Below are 11,057 nucleotides of genomic sequence, written 5' to 3'. Positions count from 1 at the left end.
TCAGATTCTCCCTCATAGAACTCTTAGGTATACATAAGTGGACTCCTCTGAATAAAATCCCATCCTAAATGAAATAATCCAACCATTGACTTATATCCACCGTAACCAGTTCTCTACATGCTTTCCAAGGTTCTGCAAAATCTGGGTCATCAGCACACAAGGTCATCAACTCCTCAAATCCTAACACTATCATTCTCATCTCTGTCAGCAAATTCCTCCTTCTACTCAATGCATCAACAACTTTATTTGACTTTTTGCTTATATGCTTCAACACAAAGGTGTAAATATACAAGAATTTTGCCCATCTCATGTGTTTCTGATTCAACTTACTCTAACTATTCAAATACTGCAAGGCTTGATGATCAGTATACAACACAAACTCCTTAGGTAATAGGTAATGTTTCCACTTCTTCAAGGCTTGAACTATGATATAAAATTCCTGATCATACGCTGAATATCTCCTTCTCACATCATTCAACTTCTCACTAAAATAAGATATTGCTCCAACTTCCTGACTTAACACAGCTCCAATTGCATTCCAACTTGCATCACATTCTACTTGAAATACTTTGTTGAAACCAGATAAAGTTAACACAAACTTCTTAGTCACCTTCTAGTTCAAAAATTTAAAACTCTTATTTGCTTTGGTTGTCCATTTGAATTCCTTTCTATCTCCTATCATTGTCTCAGTCATAGCGCTACAAACTAAACTAAAATTTCTAATAAAGTTTAGGTAAAAACTAGCCAATCCATGAAATGATCTAACTTCTCCAATGTTTTCTAGTGTAGGCCATTCAAAAATTTGCTTTTACCTTCTCAGGGTTCATCTTTAATCCATTCATAGATATCACAAATCTCAAATAGACTAACTCCTCCATCATAAAGTTACACTTCTTTAGATTTATCAGCAACCTCTCTTCTCTCAACCTCTGCAAAACTTGTCTTAAATGCAACAAATGCTCCTCTTTTGTCTTAATGAAGATCAGAATGTCTTCTAGATACACAATAACAAACTTATCAAAGAATTTATTCAATACCTCATTCATCAACCTCATGAAAGTAATTGGTGCATCAGTCAATCCAAAAGGCATCACCAACCATTCATACAATGCTTCATTTGTCTTGAATGATGTCTTCCACTCATCTCCTTCTCTAATTTTGATATGATGATATCCACTCTTTAAGTCTATCTTTGTGTAGTATTTGGATCCACTCAAACAACCCATTATGTCATCCATCCTAGGCAAAGGAAACTGATACTTTACTGTGATCTTGTTTATTACTATGGAATTAGTACACATCCTCCACTCTCCATTCTTCTTAGGTGCTAAAAATTTTGGTACTGCACAAGGACTCAAACTTTCTCTGATCAAACATATCTTCAACAATTCTTGCACTTGTCTATTCAACTCTTCATTCTTTGCTAGTGTCATCTGGTGTGTAGCTTTGTTAAGAAAGCTAGCTCTGAGAATCAGGTCCATGCAATGGATAATACTCCTCAGAGGTGGTAATCCATCAGACACATTATCTGAAATGATATCTTCATACTCTATAAGAAACTCCTTTATCTCCTCTGGTTATTCTTCATGCTCCAAGTTCTTAGTTTTATTAGGGACAGGCAAAAGACATGTTCTCATGTCTCATTCCATCAAGGAATTTCCTTCCATACATCAAACAGATTCCAGCATTCATACAAACTTCACTCTTCAGGGGTTTCTCTAAGGGTAACAAGGTTTTATTTATTCCATCTCCATCAATAGTGTATATATTCTTTCTTCCATCATGTATTTCCTGTCTATCAAGTTGCCAAGGTCTACCTGGAATAAAATGTGATAAATATCCATAGGCATAATATCACACAAAACTTCATCATGATAATTTCCAATTTTCAATTTCACCAGGCATTGCTCACTCACTAACAACTTATGATCATCTTGAATCCATGCTATCTGATAAGGCTTAGGGTGTCTCAATATTTCTAACTTCAATTTATTCACCATTTCCTTTGAAATAAGATTATCTGAACTACCACTATCAATAACCACTTTACAACACTTACTGGATACCTTACATCTAGTCTTGAACAAATTTCTCCTTTGCAAGGGCTCTTCATCCTCTTCGATATGATACAAAGCTCTCCTCATCATTAACAATTATCCATCTTCTGGTTTGTTAGCTGATCTAGTGGGGTTTTCTTCTACCAAGGTTGTTCTCCTAGTGTTCATTATCTTCTTACATTCAAAAGCATGATGTCCTTCTCCTCCACACTTAAAGCAAGTTCATGTTAACACTTTTTTGTCTTGTCTTTTGTCATATTTTCTAAGACTTTCATTTTAGTAACTATCAGGTTCTCTTCTCTAGTAGAAAATTCTATCGTCCTTCTGATATGAATGACCAACTTTTTTTACTTCTTTTTCCTAGTTCTGATATATGCAGGTTCCTCTTCCTCTAGAATATCCTCTTCCTCCTTGAAATCTTCCTCTGGAAAACTTTCCACCTCTATGGTGCAGGAGCACCTAAGACAAGATTGGCCACCATGAGGCCATAATGAATATTTATGAGATATTAAGTCTATTATGTTAAAATGACCATTTGATATTGTAATCATGGCTAATAATGCCATTTGAAGTCATATTGTTCATGTATTGAGTCATTTTGTAATAAGTTGTCAAAAGTTATCCTTTGGGCAAAATGGTGTCAAAATGAGCATGTAATGGGGTTCAATGGGTAGAATAGGAGTTTAATAAGAATTTTGAGTTTCATAAGGTCTCATATAACCATTTTAATGTAATATAAATGTTGATTAGTTTCATAGCACAAGGGAGATCAATAGTTGTTATGTAAACCAAGTGAGTAATCATGTGTAAAACAACCAAAGTTGGTTCAAAAGTTAGCTAGAAGGGTTGTAGTTAGTTTATGGAGTCTAGATCAGTTTAAAACCTCATTATCACATGTGGGAGAGGTGTGATTATTGATGGTTGAAAACCTGATCTTATAAAACAAAGAATCAATGATAATGGATAATACGTTTCCCTGCATTTTATGATTAAAATCTGAATTTCTCACGTTGAATTTAGTTCATGTTTGCATTTTTTGAATGGAAACTATAGGTGGATTATCTTAGAAAAATATTTACAATTCATTTGAAGTTGTTTTGGGGGTCTAACAATCAATTTGTGCAGATTTGATTGATTGTTTTCTGAATATTGCAGTTTTGATAGTTTTTGGACAATTTTGAGGTTCATTACGTGAAAATGGACTCATTCCACTTTATGTAATTGTTTTTTCTTGTGTTATGAGTCTAAGAAAATTTATTATAGTCTCTTATGTTGATTTTGTTGCAGGGAAGAGTGAAATGAAGGATTGGTCATCACAAATTGTGGAAAAGTTGCATGTTGAAGAGTGTACAACTAGTGCCATGTATTAGTCTGAGAGTTTTCATTGAATGAGGGAAGAATTTTATGATGGATTATGTCTACACAAGTCATTTTAATGGTGCTGGATCATTTGGTTGGGTCTAGAAGTGACTGGAAGTGAGAGATTGGGAAAGCCCTAGGTTTGGGTTCCTAAAAGTGAGGGTTCCTAAGACTTTTTTTGGGTGTGAAGGTCTGGACTTGTGATCCAAAGGGTGTTCCTTTGGAAAAGTGGGCTAATTTGTCCTAATCCTAGTAGGACGGTATTGAAACTGGGTATTGGTCCAAAACAACCATATCTGAAATTTAAGTATGTTGTGAAACTTACAAATGGGTATCTAAAAGTGTGTTTTTTTTCCAAGTGGTTTGGGAAAGTTGTGAGTTAATGTGCAAATACCAGTTTGGAGGGCTAGTAGGAATAAACCAGTTAAGTGTTGTTTTGTGTATTGGGGATTGAACTGGTCAACTTGGATATGTGGAATCTTGTGTCAGGGTGTCATAAGTTGACATAAGGCTGCACATCATATTGGTATCAGAGTCAGGTTTTAAGTCCTTACAGGTTGTTGGTGGTTGAGGAGAAGAATAGCAAAGATGGAATTGTTAAGAAGACATTTGCAAGTAGAGGAGGAAAGGAAAAAGAGAAAGAGGCAAAGGAAACTTGATAAAGAGATAGCATCATTGAAGCAAGAAGTGAGAAGATAGAACTTGGAATTCCAAGAGATGAACAAAGGACTTGAGGCTTTAGAAGAAGCTTTTGAGGATGCAAAAGAAGACTTCATGGATGAAGATGTTAAGGAAGAAGTAAGTTGTCCATTGGAAGGGAAAGAGAGAAAAGAGCAGCAGTTAGCTTGTGAGGAAGATGATGAACCTGGTAAAAAGAGGTTCTAAGTGTTGAGAAAGAGATGGAAGACAAAGATGTTGGTGAAGACAACACGATTTCAAGTCTTGGAGGGCTTGAGTGTGATGAGATTGTAATTGAGATTGTCGTATGTCCTTTGAAGGGTACAATGTAGTAAGGTACTCTTATGATAGCAAGTTGTGAGGCTAATGATGTAGCCATGAAGATAGATGATGAGTTGGTATGCCAAGAGGAATGACATGAGAAGGATGAGATGGTCTCAAGCAAATAGACTAAGGATAAAGAAATTATGGTGGTAGGCCATGAGAAGGACAATGAGTTAGTGTAATCCCCAAGCATGGAGATTGAGTATGTTGATGTTGCCAAGATAAAGAAATGTCTTTGGGTGATGAAATTGATTGGGTTGCAGGTGTATGCAGCAATATTAGTGATGTTGAGCATGATGAAGTTGTTGATGGATGGAAAAGGACAGTAGGTGGTACTACTTTTGCCAAGTGAGGCAAACCAAGATTGAAGATAAAGGAGGTAGAGCAGTTCCAAGTGCATAAAGGACAAGAAAGAGCATGGTTTTAGGAGGACGTACAAACCAAAAGTCAAGATGAAGTTTTTTTTTTGTCTCTCTAATGTGTGTTTTACAAGTGTTTCCAAGGGGACTTGGAAATTTTTAACCCCCAGGAGTATGGTGCAGGACCACCCAAGACAAGATTGGCCACCATGAGGCCATAATGAAGATTTGTGAGATATTAAGTCTATGATGTTAAAATGACCATTTGATAATGTAATAATGGCTAATAATGCCATTTGAAGTCATATTACTCATGTATTGAGTCATTTTGTAATAAGTTGTCAAAAGTTATCCTATGGGCAAAATGATGTCAAAATGAGCATGTAATGGGGTCAATGGGTAGAATAGGAGTTTAATAATAATTTTGAGTTTTATAAGGTCTCATATGACCATTTCCATGTAATAGAAATGTTGATTAGTTTCATAGCATAGGGGAGATCAAAAGTTGTTATATAAACCAAGCGAGTAATCAGGTGTAAAACAACCAAAGTTGGTTCAAAATTTAGTTAGAAGGGTTGTAGTCGGTTTATGTTGTCTAGATGGGTTTAAAACCTCATTCCCACATGTGGGAGAGGTGTGATTTTTTATGGTTGAAAGCCTGATTCTGTAAAACAAAGAATCAATGATAATGGATAATACGGTTCCCTGCATTTTTTGATTAAAATCTGAATTTCTCACGTTGATTTTCATTCATCTTTGCATTTTGTGAATGGAAAATGTAGGTGGATGATCTGAGATTAATATTTACAATTACTTTGAAGTGGTTTTGGGGGTCTAACAATCCATTTGTTCATATTTGATTGACTATTTTCTAAATATTGCAGTTTTGATAGGTTTTGGACAGTTTTGAGGATCATTATGTGAAAATGGAGTCATTGCACTTTATGTAATTGTTTTTTCTTTTGGAATGAGTATAAGAAAATGTATTATAGTCTCTTATGTTTATTTTCTTCCAGGGAAGAGTGAAATGGAGGAGTGGTGATCACAAATTGTGGAAAAGTTGCATGTCGAAGAGTGTACAACTGGTGTCATGCATTAGTCTGAGAGTTTTCATTGAATGAGGGCAGAATTTTATGATGGATTATGTCTAGATAAGTCATTTTAATTGTGTTGGATCCTTTGGTTGGGTCGAGAAGTGACAAAAAGTGAGAGATTGGGAAAGCCCTAGGTTTGGGTTCCTAAAAGTGAGGGTTTTGTATTTGAATAGGTAAATGGGCATGGCACCACCTAAAACCTTGAAAATATTTATTTTTGAAATATTTCCTATTATTTTTTTGGGTTTGAAGGTCTGGAGTTGTGATCCAAAGGGTGTTCCTTTGGAAAAGTGGGTTAATTTGGCCTAATCATAGTAGGATAGGGTATTGAAACTGGGTATTTGTCCAAAACAACCATATCTGAAATTTAAGTATGTTGTGAAACTTGCAAATGGGTATCTAAAAGTGTGTTTTCTTTCCAAGTGGTTTGGGAAATTTGTGAGTTAATGGGCAAATACCAGTTTGGAGGGCTAGTAGGAATAAACCAATTAAGTATTGTTTTGTGTATTGGGGATTGAACTGGTAAACTTGGGTATGTGGAATCTTGTGTTAGGGTGTCATAAGTTGACACAAGGCTCCACATCACTCTACCTCTCTATCTTTGTTCATGTCTTTTATTCAACTTCCCTTCTACTTTCAGAGCATATTGGTAAACTTCTTCAACACTTTGCAACTTGATCAAACTAAGTTTATTTTATATAGACATGCTCAACCCTTTCAAATATCTTGCAACTTATTCAATCTCATATCATCGACATGTCTAGATTTGATGTTCAACTTGTAGAATTTGTCAGTATAAGTTCCTTCACACTTAATTATTTTTACTTCAATTTCTGTAAGTTTCAAAATAGATTCACTTGGTAATCAACTAGCATAAAATTTGATTTTAACTTAGCAATCATCTGCTCCCATGATTTCATCTTCTCTATACCTCTTCTCTATCCATGAACTTGCAAATGTTCCCACCAAAGAGATGCATGACATCTCAACCAAGTACAGGAATATTTCACCTTTCTTTCTTCCGCAGTGTTCTCAAAATTAAAATACTTCTCCATCTCCAAGATCCAATCCATTAATTCATATAAATGCAACTTACCATCATACTCTGGTGGGATAAAATGTGGTTTGGTGTTTTCTCACATATTCAATATGTTGACCTCTTCTCTGGGCTATTTCAACAGCTTCTAACTGAGTTGTAATTCCTCTCAACATTTCCATCATAGCAAGGTCTACATTTCCATGTGCTCCACCATTCCTATTTCCTCTTTGTACCATCTTCACACTAGTCTCTGCAACTATAGGTTGGATCCATAGTCCAACACCCTATAATTAAATCTTTATGATAATTCAATCTTTAGAATGAAATCTTGCTCTGATACCACTTGGTGCAGTCATGGTTAGGAGAGACCTCAATGAGATCTATCCAGACCATGTAGCAAGAGCAAACACAAAAAAAGAAAGACAAGATGATAGAGGCAATATAGAACTGAATGAATTAGATCATGAAGACTGATTAAAAATGGCCAGTAACATCTGGGCTACAAGATTCGGCTCATTGGTCTGCTATGTACATGCTCAATTATAGAGTTGATCAACTCCGAACCTCTAAATCTTTGGATATATCTTATATACTCTCTCTAATAAAATATTATGTTCAATTGTACATTGATTTATATGCTCAAATTAGATCAACATTGGCCCAAGAGGAATTAAATGGCGAAGAACAATGTCAAATGTGAAAAATCACTAGGTCGGCCTCTACCAAAGAAATCCTCCAAAAAATCCAAAGGAAGAAGTGCAGATTAGAGGGAAGGTCAACCACACACCAAGAAACATTAAAATCAATGAATTGAAGCTCTGTAAGCTACGGAAAGTATCCACAAGATTCACCAATAGCAATAGGTCCAAGCGGCTCTGGTGTTCTAAGCAAGAAAATTGTCTCAGAATCTTGAAGCAGTAACTTGCTAGAAAATGATCCAAACATTCTACGATTCACGAATAAGGAAGATAACCATGATTAAAAGAAAAATCCAACTCCGCACGATCTAATGAGAAAATGCAGGGAAATGTAGAAAGAAATGCCAAACCTGCAAAATAGAGAACAAACTGAAAAGAAATGTTTTTGGTTGATGCATGGCCAAGAACTGGGAATGCTTCTACATCAATATATATGATTACATATTTATTTTATTTAGAATAAAAATGAAGTAGATGAGAAATTTTAGAATATAATTTTGTTATCCACTACTAAAGTACATTATGGCTACAACACATGCTTATAAATTAGACTATGTCTAAAGAAAAGTTTTTCGTGATGATGAACATGTATACAATGTAGGTAAATAAAGCAAAAATAAAGTATGCAAGGCAATGAACTTTTAAAAATTTAGATAACATCCCATTCATAAAAGGCTATTTGGAATTCCAAAAGGAACACAATAAGAAATATCCAATAGAGACAATATAGAGGAATTTGGATATATAGCAAGAAGAAGAATTCCATGTTAACCCAAGGGAGAAAGTCATAGTCAAAGTAGTGAAGTAATGATGACCTATTTTATTTTGAATGATGATTAGTGTGGAAAGACATGGATACATATAGTAATAGTACAATAATTTTTAATGGACAACTCCATTCTATGGATAATACACATGTATTAATCTTGGTTAAGAAACAATATAGTTGACTGGTGTTTAATATGATTAGAACTACTTTGTTGTCTACTATATTTAGCTTATTATTATTATTGTTATGATCAAATATACTCTATTATATAGACAGTCTATTATCATGGTATATAGGCTTTGTATGGCCAATCTTGATTTATTTTTTTTGTATTTGATTTAGAAAGAAAACCATTTACAATAGTATCATGATCTAGTATCAGCCTAATCATGCGTCGAAGAAAACCATCTATCACCAATACTCATAGTAAAAAATAGGGTTTTATGCCCTCATATACAACTATTATACAAATAAATAGTGAACCATATACATATAATGATATCTAGATTATAGGTATGTATACAAAGAACTGCTATCCACAACATATATTATAGATTTATGTGTTGTCATGTATATGGTGGATACCAAACAATAGATTGTAGGGTTGAAGGTCCTTCTTACTGCTAGATATATGTAGTTTTTCCAAGGATGCCCTCCATCAAAATGATGCTTCTATTCCACTATAAAGTTCCAACAATAGCTACCTACATCTGATACCAGTGTTCCACCCTTTTGCCTTCATTGTTCTCATTCATGAATGCTTCCAATGCATTGACAAATGGGGATCTCTCAATGTTGAACTTGCACCATGTGTATATGTGTGATAGTTGCAGCAAGTATACCCTAAATGTACCATATTCAATAAACCATTCAAACTTCTTCCTTGCTAGCCTCATCACTATGGAGACTTGTGATAAAACATTGTGATAGAGACTCAATAAGCAGTCTACCTCTACTATGAAACTTTTCCTTATTCTTAATGTACCAGATATTCCAAATAATTTCACATGATAAAATAGAGTGGAGGATAGATGGAAATCCTTTTTTATGCTATTAATAAAACCAAATACAACCTCATGATAAAATAAGTTAGTAGAGAATTTGATTCCAAAATTATTTGAGACCTCTTTAGCAACAATATAGTTAAAAAAAAGTGCATAGTAGATTCAACAACTCTGCAATTGCTACAAACATCAATAGTTTGTTACTTAATCTTAGTGGGAAATTTATGTAGATTATATAACCACTTGAAACCCTTCTTTTTAGGCATGATATGACTTCCCCATAAGAGGGTGAAGACTTTTTGCCAATCATCTTTAGTACAATGCAAATTCCACACCAAATTAACATGAGTAGTTTTTTATGGACTAGAACTGAATCAAAAAATAGATTACACCTTGTGGCCTCGAATCAAGTCTGCTTGCCCAAAATCATGGGAGGCCTAAATATCCAGAATTTGAGAGACTTCAATAAATCCCTAATGTCCAAATAGCTATGGAGATGTCTTAAGGAAACTAATGAATGGACTAATATATTCAAACTTAAGTATCGCATCCCTGATTTCCAAAACACTCTGGAAACTTATGAGCTCCCCAACTCAGTTTCTGATTTTTTGAGCAATTTCTTTAGCTCCTCCAATGTTATCTTGCATGGTTGTAGATGGATGCTAGGTAATGGTACTAGAATCAGGTTTTGGGATGACTGGTGGACCCATGAGGGCCCCCTATCAGAATCTGTTTGGGCTCCCCAGTACAAAGAATTATGCCTCAGAAAAATTGGTGCCTGGGTGGCTAATTACATTAGAAATGGTGAATGGTTAGACCTCTCTTCTATTGATAATGATCTGAGACCTCTGCAACCCTGGTTGAATTGCACCAACATCCCTTTCTCTCATGTGGAGGATGAAGTGTTCTGGAACTTCTCCTCTTCTAGGAAGTTCAAAGTTGTTGATGCCTACAAGTTCATCTCTAGATCCTTCACCCCCCCTACTGGACGGGTATCTAGAACAAACTCCTAATTCCTAAAATTAAAATATTTTTCTAGTTGTTTATGCAAGGAAAGGTCTCTACCATTGATAATCTTTGCAGAAGAGGTATTCCTCTCTCTAACAGATGTTTTCTCTATAAAGAGGCGGAAGAAAATGTTGGCCATCTCCTGTTGCATTGCACCTATACCAAAGATATTTGGAATCACTTCCTTAACATCTAGAACATTGCCTAGGTCTTCCCTATTTCTAGTCAGTGAATGTGGTTTGAATGGAAATGTCCTTCTGATAACCAGGCCTTAGTTGTTCTTTGGAATTTATCTCTTCCTCATATTGCCTAGGGCATCTGGAAAGAAAGAAATATTAGTTTTCAGGGACTTAGAAACTCCTCATTTTGTTGTGGTTGTTAGAATACACAATAATATCAAAGAGAACTTTATCCATGCCCGCCCCAGCAGAAAGAATGACTCCCCCATTCCTACTCTCTAGGAGGATTGGGATACTATCAATCGGTGGCAAATTGATTGGAACATTGCCAACCCAGTCTACAAAACAAAGCAATGCAAACAAAATGTTGTTTGGCATCCTCCTCCTATGGGCTGGATCAAAATTAATTTGGATGGGGTGGCTAAAGGAAATCCTGGGGCGGCTAGGTGCAAGGGAGTGGCTAGGAATCACTCTCGTCTACTGGTTTCC

This window comes from Cryptomeria japonica, chromosome 4 (genome assembly GCF_030272615.1).
Source record: "Cryptomeria japonica chromosome 4, Sugi_1.0, whole genome shotgun sequence".
In the NCBI taxonomy this organism is placed as follows: domain Eukaryota; kingdom Viridiplantae; phylum Streptophyta; class Pinopsida; order Cupressales; family Cupressaceae; genus Cryptomeria; species Cryptomeria japonica.
Note: the sequence above shows the minus strand (reverse complement) of the source record.